Source organism: Puma concolor, chromosome B1 (genome assembly GCF_028749965.1).
Source record: "Puma concolor isolate L17-30 chromosome B1, mPumCon1.1.hap2, whole genome shotgun sequence".
NCBI classification, from domain to species: Eukaryota; Metazoa; Chordata; class Mammalia; order Carnivora; family Felidae; genus Puma; species Puma concolor.
The window spans coordinates 55,485,753-55,497,066 of NC_141670.1; the positions used below are offsets into that span (position 1 = coordinate 55,485,753).

General features: G+C 54.2%; 1 long non-coding RNA gene across 1 annotated transcript; it reads right to left on the reverse strand.

The window, feature by feature from the left end:
* Nucleotides 1-6,209: 6,209 nt before the first annotated feature.
* Nucleotides 6,210-10,367, reverse strand: LOC147581651 (uncharacterized). Its single transcript, XR_015250120.1, has 2 exons — nt 9,675-10,367; nt 6,210-7,654 (listed from the first exon to the last, which is right to left on the reverse strand). It is a non-coding gene; the product is annotated as an uncharacterized LOC147581651 (long non-coding RNA).
* Nucleotides 10,368-11,314: the final 947 nt, after the last annotated feature.

The window sequence follows — 11,314 nt, forward strand, 5'->3', positions numbered from 1 at the left end:
TTGCCTCTAACTTTATTTGAAAGAGTCGGTAGTTCCGATCAGTCATCAACGTGAGCTCCCGCCCTCCCAGGGAAGTGGCCTTGGTGAAAATCCTCCTAAAGGACCTGGGCTCCTTGCAAGTCCTGTCTCCTTCCCCCCACCCCCCAGCTCCCAGCCGCCTGGAGAAGGTTGAGTGGTCTGTAGTAGGAGGATCTGGGGCCGAGGGACCTTGGCAGTTCGCTGGAAAGGTAGAAAGTTGTCCTTGTTTTCCTGAAATCAACCAGATGCCATTCTGTGGGGACTTTGGTTTTTGTTTGGGGAGCACCTTTTAGGTGGAGGAGCTTTGAGGAAGATCCCAGGCGCTATTGCAGCCGCAGGAGGTAGTCTTAGAGTCTTTAATTCAAAATATAAGGTTTTCATCTAGGAAAAGAAAAAAGAGGAAGAGAGGAGGTTTTTGCTTGTAGTCTTCATCAGGGGGATTCTCCTCTGAGCCGGCCAGGGGAGGAGAGCTTTGGGGGGGGAGGGGAAGGTGCATGATTAGGTAACAAGGAATTTTACGTCAAGTAAGAAATCGCTAACACAACCAAGGATTTAAAGGGGGGTGAAGGGGGGGGTCTGGATTTACAAGGAGCTACAAGGAACTCAATATTAACTGTGCGGTGACTGAAGTCTTCCCGGCCCCAGGCCAGCCGAGCAAGAGGCTCCCTCCCTCGGCTACCAGCCGCGGGGGACTTTACCCGTCTGAGGATTGGTCTCCAGGAGTCCCAGCACATCCCAAAAGGAAGTCCCTGAGGCCTCCTTTGCCCGTAGTCTCGGCGAGAGCCGGAATCTGCTCTAGGAACCAGAGAAACTGAAGTGCCATAAAGGACTCCGCAGGCCAGGGAGGGGAGGGAGGAGGGGAGAGATGAAGTTGGGGGGGGGGGCGGAGTGGAGAAAGGTGAAACGTATTAAAAAGCGGTTTGTTTCATGAAACGCCACGTATATAAATCTGGTGTTAGGGAGGTTTGCCAGAGGGTTTCCATCTTGGAACCCATCCTCGGGGTGATGTTCGCACCTCGGCTCCAGGCACAGACCCTCCCCCCGATACCCCAGAGGTTCCCACGGCTCGCGGGCGCCCACTTTGAGCCGGCCGCCTGCAGCGGGCAAATTCGCAAGTGCTGGGAGAGAGACGAGCAAGTGGCTCTGTGGGTTCCTTCTGCGGGCAGCTGACAACGCGAGGGCGAGGGGTTAGAACAACTCGGCCAAAGCGATCTGAACTTTCTCCCCTCGGGTCAGGCGGCGCTGGGCCGACGTGGTGGGCGCGGGATGTGTTTACAGACACTTGCCTTTGTTTATAGCACGGGGGGGGGGGGGGGCGTAGGGAGGAGCGCCCTGATTTTCTATTACTCTCGGGATTCCTGATGGTTTGACTGAGTGGCTCTCTCCTTTCCCTGTCTCCAGCGGCCTTTTGCATCTTTACTATAATCCGTGAGAGAGAGAGAGAGAGAGAGAGAGAGACTTCAACATCCTAGGGGTGGAAGAAAAGAGATTACCAAAACAGTGGAGTGAGTGGTGGCGGAGGTGGTGAGGTTTTTAAAACAGGAACTGGAGAGAAGTTATCTTCAACACGAAGTGTGCCTGCGCTTGCCTTTACCATCTGGGCCTTAATGCACTTTTGCAGGTCTAACACTTTTTCTGGTTTATTAAACACCAGCAGAGGAGATCCAGAAGACCCTGGCAGCGGCATCGCTATGGGGCAGCTTGCTGCTACGCATGCTTTAAAACCCGCGCTGCAGAAATCCGTCCTCTTTGTCTGGCCCGGGCCAGGCGCTGCCCGCCTCCTCTGCTGCCTGCCGGCGCAGTTCCTCTGGCCCAGCAGCACCCGGCCGCGACACCTCAACCATCTCGACATTGCAACCTGTGGGAAATCCCAACCGGCCAGACGTCCAGCAGACCCAACGCCTCCGGGGGCCGAACCACTGACCGGATGCACACCCTAAGTGTCAAGACACCCCAGATTTTCCATCTCCACGGTCGCCCAGGACATCCCAACCTTTCCAACGCTCCCCGCCACCCAACATCCCTACCCCACGTTGTCAAGTACCGGGAAGTGAGTGCTGTGCTGGGCAGGAGTGTCTTCCGAGTTTCCATGTTTTTCTCTTCTACGCATTCATTTCTCTTTTAACTCCCTTTCTTCTTTGCTTAAAGAAAAAAAAAAAAAGTTTCCAACCTCTTGCCTTGCAGAATCGGCTAAAAGGCCTCTGTTTTAATTGCTCGGATAATGTGGTTGCTGCCATTTTGTTAAAAGCAATCACTCCTGCAGCGAAATCACAAGCTCTCTAGACAGGCCGGAGCCGACAAAAATGCAGGATTTGACGTTAAAAGCTAAATGGGAAGCTGGGGCGGCGGAAGGTAAATTGATGGTAGATCTGGCTGTCAGGGGCCGGCCCCAGACCGCCTCGCAGGCCGAACGCCTGATAACCCTTGAGCCCTGGCGGGGAGAGGGCTCGCCCGCTGTGTGTGTGTGTGTGTGTGTGTGTGTGCGTGTGCGCGCGCACGCGCGGGGGGGGGGGTGCGGGGGGCGCACGCGCGTGTTCCTACAGACCCATTCTCAACTTCTTGGGAAGTAACCTGGACAACTCAACAGAGTGGGACCTGAGCACCCTCCTTGCTCCCAGTCACAATTTTCCAGGACTTTCACTGCCCTCTCCCCCAGCTGGGACACCGACGGCAGCTTTAAGAGCTTTTTTTCAGGTCGAAATTATGAAAATAAGACAGCAACGTCACTAGTGGTTCTTCCTGCCTTCTAAATCCCCGCCCGACTCTCTGGGGGCTCGGTGGGAAGCTCTAGAACCGGAGTGGGTTAGCCCTTAGGTCTGGGCACCTAGGGAGGGTGGGCCTCCTGGCCTAGGCCGCCCCTCTCAGGACCAGGTGGTCTGGTCGTCCCCGCGACGAGGTGGGTGCAGCCCTGTCGCCAGAGAGGGTAGCAAGTGGGCGAGAGTCTGGGTGGAGGGTGGCCCGATCCCTTCCTCCTCATCTATGCCACTACTGGCTGCTGCCTGCTGCTGGCGAGGATCACAGAGCTGGTATCCCACCGGTTGATAAGGAAGCTGGAGGGGGAGTTGTGTGCCGATTTCGCAGGAAGGGGTGCCTAGGGTGAGAGTGAGCTCAAAATCAAAGCCACCGGGAGCGGAAGGAGGCCTGTGAGCTACTTCCGAGACTTCAGTTTTGCAGAGAGAACCCCAGCCGCTTGCAGGGGCTTGAGGTGTGCGCGCGGACGACGATGCACTGGCCAAAGGATGCCACAATAGTCAGAACTGCATTTGCGCTACGGGTCTACAAAGCGCGGGAAACCTCTCAGCTATTCCTGTAGCTTTAAAGAAATGCTGTGTCTAACACTGCGCGTGCGGATCGCAATTTTCTCTTCCACAGCCGCCTTTCGTTCTCTCTGCGCGCGAGTCCCACCCACGCGCCTGGATTTGGAAAAAGAACTGGTGGTAGGTGCCAAGCGGAGATGATCTGCAAAGGAGGCTTACGGCTTAGGCCTCGTGGAGGGCCGAATCTGGACCCTTGGCCTTGCTGGTCTTCTCTGGACCTGTTGACCTGAGGAAACCCATTCCTTCCACGCAGCCCAGCACCTACGGTCCATCCCCTTGCGCGAGGAATAGGCACTAACGAGTCTCAGCGACGCACTGGATTCCTGGCCTGTAGCAGCCCGTGGATCCCTCGGAGAGAAAGACCTCAGAGCCGCCCTCAGACCTCGGCTCGAAACTCCAGTATCCCCCTTCCTGAGCAAGCTCAACCTTGGTGTAGGGTTTATGTCTACAGGGTAGCGGGGAGGGGGGTGGGGAGGTGGGAAAAAGAAGCATTTTTTTTTAACTGTTTAGAAAGGGGAGGAGGGGAGAGGGGGTAACTCCAGGAGAGGAAACGAATCGCACATTTCCGGGGGCTGGACAGCTCGGAGCGCGCAGCTCTACCCTCCAGCTTCTGCCCCACGCGTACTTTCCGCACAGCTACTGTCTGCCGGCTTCTAATTGGCCTCTAACAGCTCCGCGGCTTCGGCCAGTCAGGCTCGTGGAAGTTAAAGTGCACTGTATCTGACTTACACGCGCACAGAAGTTCGACTTCTCTCCCTGTTCTCGCTCCACCCTGCCCAAGTCAGTTTCCTTCGAGGATCCCGTCCCCCGCCTCTCCCCTAAACGTGACCCCCCTACGCACACATTCCCTTCAAATTCTCCCGGCATTTGGGCCGCTTTGATGATCAGATGGTAGAGCCCTGATTACAAATTTATTCCCGGCCGCTCCGTCCGTCTTTATCTCCGCTATTAGGGACATCTGGGAGTGATTAGCGCCGCGCCCGCGCCCGGCCGCGCTGCCTATCTCGCCGCGGCGGGGCCCGGAGCCTCGCTGACGTCAGGGCAGACGGCTCGGAGCCATCCCAGCCGAGCTGGGTGTAATCGGCGGCCGCGCGGCCAAGTCCTCCCTGGGCCAGGCCGGCAGCTGGAACGCGCCGCCTGCTTGCGCACAGGGACTTTCTAAATATGTATTTTTAGCCCAGAAGACGTTTTTGTTTTTCTTGTTGGAGGTAAGGAGGGGCCAGTTGCAGTTTCTACTGGCCCCTTCCTCACTTTAAATTTTCCAACTCGCTGCGTCTGGTGCTTTCAGCCTGGAAAAGCCTCCCACAGCGGGCCCTGACCTGCGGGCGCTCCTCTCTCCCTGCCCCAGGGTGCCGCTCTCCTACACCAACAGCTGCGGCCAGGGCCGCGGTGCCCGTGCCGGCAAGAGGCAAGAGAGGCGGCTCTTGGGGCTGCCCTTTCCGCACTGGTACCCGCTTGGGCCCCACAGGCCTCAGGCCAAAATAGTAGGAGTTTCTGCCTACTGAGGTGTCCGGACAGACGCTAATCACCAAACAGGCCACATCTCCGAACCTTTGTCTCTGCACCTGCTGTTAAAGGCCAATGGATCCAAAGGACAGAGACGCTAAACCTTCTTCTGTCTACCCTCCCGCTTTCCCCAGTGTGAGTGGTTTGGGCTGAAACAACGACTGGCAGCAGCTTGTCTCCTACTATGTCCCAGTGCCCAGAGCAGAGGCTGGTTTCGTTTGTACCATTCCAGAAGGGGAGAGGACCCCCTGGACTTCCGACTTTAGCGTCCTGCGGCACCGTCTGATCTCTAGGATGAATCCAACTCCAGAGCACTTCAGGTTGGAGCTGATCACAGTAGTTACCCAAAATCTCTGAAGAACTTGATAAAATTATAAATTCAGGCCTCATTTTCACCCCACCCCAGAAATTCTGATTCAGCAGGTCAGGTCAGAGAAATGAAGGCTTCAGCTTCTAAAACTCCCTCTCCCCCCCCCCCGCCCCCCCCCACCCCCCCACCTGGTGTTCAGGAACCACTGCCTGAGGCCACACACACCTATGGCAGGCAGCTGATTCCTCAGTCTGGGCTCTCTCTCAACCACCGCTGTGAAACACAGGACCCTAGGGAAGAGGGTGGCTTTATCAAGGATGGGGGAGGGGAGGGCAAGGCCTGCATGATTCAGAGTCTCCACAGGGAGAGAACTGGCCACATCATGGATCAGTCCTACATCTCGATTTAATCGGGCAATGCAAGGACTCAAAGCAAACCCAGAAGATGTTATTTATTTACACACAGGTTGCAAAGCCCAAGCCAGTGCTTACAGTGAATTTAGCTAGAGGGAAAATAATTCATAGCCCATGATCTGAAGGTAGTGACAAGAAGATCTGTTGGGGGGGGGGGAGATATCAACAATAAACAGGGAATCTGGTAGAGAAAATTTCCCAAACATTCACCCCTCTTCAATTCTTTGAGGCAACTCAGTACACTAAATTCCAAAGTGTCTTCGTGTAATCTACAACGGATGAGGACCATTTCCTCCTAAGTCAGTGAAAATGTCACATTTGAGAGAGTTTGGCTCCCCCTTCTACCCACCCTTATCCCTGGCAGAAGGGGAAGAAAACATTGAGCTGGGCAGTGAGTGGGAGAGTTTGGGGGCTAGGAATGGAGAAAAGGACTTTAAGACAACTGAATCCGTAATGACTGGAGGAGGAGGGGCCTAACTGCTTTTAGGGGGGAGGGGCAGATAATAGTTGCATACTGCAGTTTGCCACGGGTGCTGGTAAGTGGCTTCTCCAAGATCTTCCTTAATGATGGAGTACTCAGACAAGCGGGCAGTTTTCCGAATCATACAGACCATTAAAAAACAAAACTAACAACAAACACCCACATTACTTTTGCCTATAATACCTTTTTATTAACACTTTCTTGCACACAACTCATCATGAACAACCAAGCCCAGACTGATGCATCCCTGTGACCAGATGGAGTGTTTCAAAACATCATTCCTTATTGTAGAACGAAATCATCATGGCAAACAAGAACTAGACTCAGGGAGACCTGCAGATTTTTCTGTAAGAAGTGGGGTCATTCGCTGTTCACTTGTTTGCTGCTCCAACAGCTGACAGGATTTGAAACAAACAGGTTTTTTATTTACTCGGGGGCAGAGTTTTCAACTTTTATTGTAAGTCACCTATGGAAGAGCCCCCCCCCCAAAAAAAAATCATTCTAAACCAAAGTGGTGGTTAATAGCTCCTTCCTGAAAAGATGGAAGCCCATGGCCACTGAGGCCAGTGCCTGGTTGGCTTCTACCCAAAGTGGGTTGTGGTTGCCTTGAGCTGACCTGTTTGCCTTTAGGATAAGGCAGAAATGCAGGAACAGAAAAATGCGTGTTTGTTGCTTTTATTTTTAAAGACGAACATGCATCCCAAGTCTGTAACTAGAATTTGGCGGAGAAGAAAGCTGGTGCGGTTTTAAGGGGAGAAAGTGGCCGCCGGGCCGCCTGACCATCGCCTTTGCTTTGCAAATCTGGTTTTCATATTCTCGCTCAGTAATTACCCAAAGCCATAACTGTCTCTGAAATTATTCATTAAAGTCATTTTCAGGGATTCTCACAGGATGACTCTTTTACGTTTAAGATCTTCTGAGAGCAATGACATCAGCCTCTGTCTCCTTTCCGCTTTTAATTAATGTGCTAGTTAGAGGAGAGGGGCCGTTGCTGTGTCCGTGGGGAGGGGGGCGGGCCGGGGTGGGGGGGTGGATTTGCTGGCCGTTCTGCTCCCGGCGCGGTCAGCTGAGCTCCGGCGCGCAGACATCCTTTGATTAAGGAGGGTATTTCGGGGAGTGCAGGCTGTGCAGAAGATCACGTCTGTGCCCTGTGGTGCTGTCAGCAGTGACAGATCCCAGATGGGGCCGCTACTGTATGGCAGATTGAGTTTCTCAGCAGAAAACTCACCCTCCCTCCTAAACGTCTTCAAAAACCTTCTCCAGATACTACAGGTCGCTTCGTGTGAAACTGAAAAAGTCCATCAGCAAAGTCAGTTTTGCGTGCTTGTGTATGTCAGCCCCCCCCCCCCACCCCTTTTCCTTCCTCTTCTGTTTTCTCTGCACTTCCTCCTCCTCCGAGCATCTTCGACACGCTAGGCTACCCGGCTGCTAGGAGCGCAGATCTGGTGGGCCTGGTGGTTCCTGTTCGCACGACCCACGGCGCCGCGCGGTCGACACCGCACCGAGGGGCCCCGAAGGCAATCCGGTGGGTAGAGGCACGGCGTCTGGGACGTGGGGGCAACGTGGAGCACTCCAGGCAGCTGGGGTGCGCCGCAAGGCCGAACACTCCCTGTGGGGAAGGGATGGGGGAGAGGATTGACTCTAAGGCGGAAGCAGAGTACCAGCTCTTGGCTCCTGCCTCCCCGTCCTTGTTTTCCACAGCGGAGCGCCGTCCCGCCAGCCTGGGCAATTTCGAGGGGCAGCATCGAGCGTAAGAACGGGGCGGGGGGGGGGGTCGGCGCGGGGGGGGGGGGATGGCGCTGTCTGCAGGGATCGCGAGGCGGTGTGAAGGCCAGGTACAGGAGCCGTCCGGGGCCCAGCCGAATCCGGGAAGGGGAGAAGCGGGACATGAAAGTCTTGGCTGCGACCCCAGCCGGGAACCTGGACTAGGGCATCTCCAAGGTGAGAGGGGGCGCAGGGAGACCTGGAGTTCTAAGTAATAAACATCTGCCCAGTTGAGACTTGCCAGTCTGGGTCTCGAGGTTCGCATCCCTGGGCCCACACTGGGTTGGAAACTAAGTGGCAGAAACAGTTGGACTTATTATAAGCCTTTATTTAAAAAATAAACAAATGCCGCGTGTCCCTGCTTCCTCGAAGGCGACAGAGAGTCCTCCTCTCCTCCCTACCCTTCCCGAGGATTCCTAGGCCGGCTCCCGGGAGCAGTAGTGGTCGGGAAAGCCGGGATGAAAGGCGGAGAGGAAGGGCGCACGACACTCTGATTCTGCTCTAAATGTCTAGATCCTACCCATTCATACCCCCACGGTATGGGGTATGGAATTTGGCGTGTTCCCATGGGCCTGGGACGGGAGGGGGGCGAAAAAGAGAAAAGGCAGTAAGGACAAAAACCTAGAGACTTTGGCTTTAATGTAAACGTAAGCAATTTTTTTCCCCTTCAAAATACCCATGCAGCCGCCTCCACCTACTCCCACACCCCCTCCAAGTGAGGGCAGTTTGGAGAGCCTCCATTCGGTTTACAAAAGAGCCTCTAGGGAACCCAGAGAGAGAAGCTAAAAATACCGCAGACGCGAGGCCCAAGTCCGGGAGGAGGTAGCCGCCTCCCCCAGCCCTACCCTGCCCAGGAGGGGACCGGCTGTCAGGTCCCCTTCTTTGAGCCAAGGGCCAGAGCCGGGCTTGGCTGGGCGCCCTCCCTGCAGCCGCCCGGCCAGTTTCGCCTGGTCTTTGCGCCCTGAGCAGGGTATTTTGTAGCCATGCGGGTTGCTCTTAGAGAAGGATTCCAGTCCAATCGCCAGTAAAAATGAGATGTTACACTTTCTGACGCTTTCCATTCCGCCTCCTCTGCAGACTCAGTTTTCAAGACTCACTTTTAAAAAGAAAAGAGGTGAGACCAGTGGATCCCGCTTTACGTCAACAATAATCCGGTCACGCGAGTATTGTCCCCCAATTTGTATAATGATCTATACGGACGCATGCAGTTGTTTCCAGTTTGGGGACACAAGCTAATTTGGGAGAAACCTGTGAACTCCTGTTGCAGCCCTCTTCCGAAATAATAATAATAATAAAAAAATCTAGCAGTTATTTCCCCCACAGTTCCCCCTAGGTTATCAGGTAAAACCACAAAACTCTTTATATAAAAGCAAAACACACACTAAATTTCAAAACTCCCGCTCGCCCCCTTTATAAGGCAGCTTTTATTTTCACGGCCCACGCTGGATGAAAGTGGTTTATTTTGATTTTTTCCCCCCTTGTACCCACACGCCTTGTAAAAAGTTCCTGCGCACTGGCCCGGCCCCCCTCTGATGACCGCAGGGCCTTGCTTCCAGACTGCAGCCCCCCGCCACTTGGTTTTTAAGTCCTCGCCTGGAGCCGAGGTGTAATTGTGACCCCGCCCGAGCAGCGAGCCTCCCGGGGGGACGTTTGGCCCGGCCTGCGTTGGGGCCGGGACCTCCCAAGTGGCGGACCTGGGAGCCCAGAGCTGCGCGGTACTCTCCCTCCCTGCCTCCTCCCTCACTCCCTCCCCTGCGGATTTTGCTAGTTTTCTCCCCGGCTCAACAGCTCTCCTGCGCTACAGCGCAGAACGTCTCTTTCCCATTGCTTTTCTGGTTTTGTCTCGCCCGATTCCTCTCTGGCACCTTTTTACCGCTCTCTCCGTCGCCTTCACGCTGAAATCCCAGGCCCAGCGAAGCAAAGCGAGGCTTTGTTGGAATCTGGGGGAGCGAACTAGGAGCCTCTGGCCCCTGGGCGCCGCGGCGGAGTCGCAACAGGGCGCGCTTCTGCGTAACGTCAGCGCGCTGGGTAATTTACCTTCCCTGGGCGTCTGTCAATATGAGTAATTTCCAGCGGGGTCAAAATGCCTTTCTCCGGCAGTCCATCTTGGAGCGCTCTCTTACGCAGCAGACCGGGCTAGTTGTTTTGTTTCCAGCCCTAGGAATAAATACTCCTGGGGGCGTCCCTGCCGGGGCAGCCGGAGAGGAGTAGCGGAATATACACGGTGTCAGAGGCAGTTTTGCTTGAACTACGAATTGTGATTAGGTCTAAACGACAGCGACCTGCTTGCTCTTTAGTTCACATTACCTAACTCGTCCTTGATACCAATGCTTTCTTTAGAAACAGGAAATCGAAAAAGAGAGCAATAATTAATTGTTCCAGTTTTTCTCTGTCGCGTGTAGATCCCATAGAAACATCGTCTCCGCATTTCGGGATGTGATTTAAACGTAGAATACGCGCGTGTCTTGCTAATCTGGCCTAAACAGACAATATATCATCCGGGTGGTGTTTTACAATAATTTCGAAACTTCTACAGCCTTCTAGGTGTGAAATCAGTGCCGTGGATTTAAGTATTCCCTGGGACTCGATACAGGCTAATGATGCTGGTTGCATAACTCCGACTCACTCTTGAGAAATGTGCTGGAAGAAACCAACGTGGCTAGCTAAGCTGAGGCAGGGCAAATCCCAGTCTGCAACGTTCTCTCCTGACTGCAACAGGGGCCGCAGACGAGGCGAGCCCTCGCCTTTGAGAGCACGGAGTCGCATCTCTTGGATGTTGGGGGAGGTAAACTTTTCCAGTCCAGGAGTGGGGTCCAGCGGGAACCGAAAGTCGTCAGACAACCTCTTTCCCTGCCACCTAGGCTCAGGTACTGAGGCCCCAACTAAAAATCTTCCACGAGTTAAATTTGTAATGAACTTCTGAAAACCACGTTTCTCTCCCCCATCCCACTTCTTGTGGTCTTTAGGCAAGCAAGTACTTGGACTTGGGGCAATTAGGCGCTCCGGTGGAACCCAAAAGAAATGTAAGAACTAAAAACAACGAAGCAGAAGCCCTAGGAAGCCTCACGGAGGATGGTTTCTACTCGCCTGTCCTTGAACTCTGCTCTTCTCGGGGGTGGCATACCCCTCCGCCCCAAGACCCTACCTCCCAACCCCCCCCCACCCCCCGCCCCGCCGCCGGACTCGCGCGCGCGCGCGCGCGCACACACACACACACACACACACACACACACACAGACGCACACACACCTCTTGCGCTCTCTTTCCTCTGTTGGTGCATTTATGACCTAATGAAAGTATATCCTTTAGGGAAAATTCTGTCTATAAAACGTGAAATATGAAGAACCAGTTTGGATATTTCCACTCCGGGCCAGGCCTGATCTTGAAGTTTTTTAGCATGAACACCTTGACTCCTTCTGCTGCTTCCATAATCACTATTATTTTCACTAAATGGTAAGAATTGGTTCTAAGCGACCTGTGCCCATTCCACTATGGAAGGAAGAAA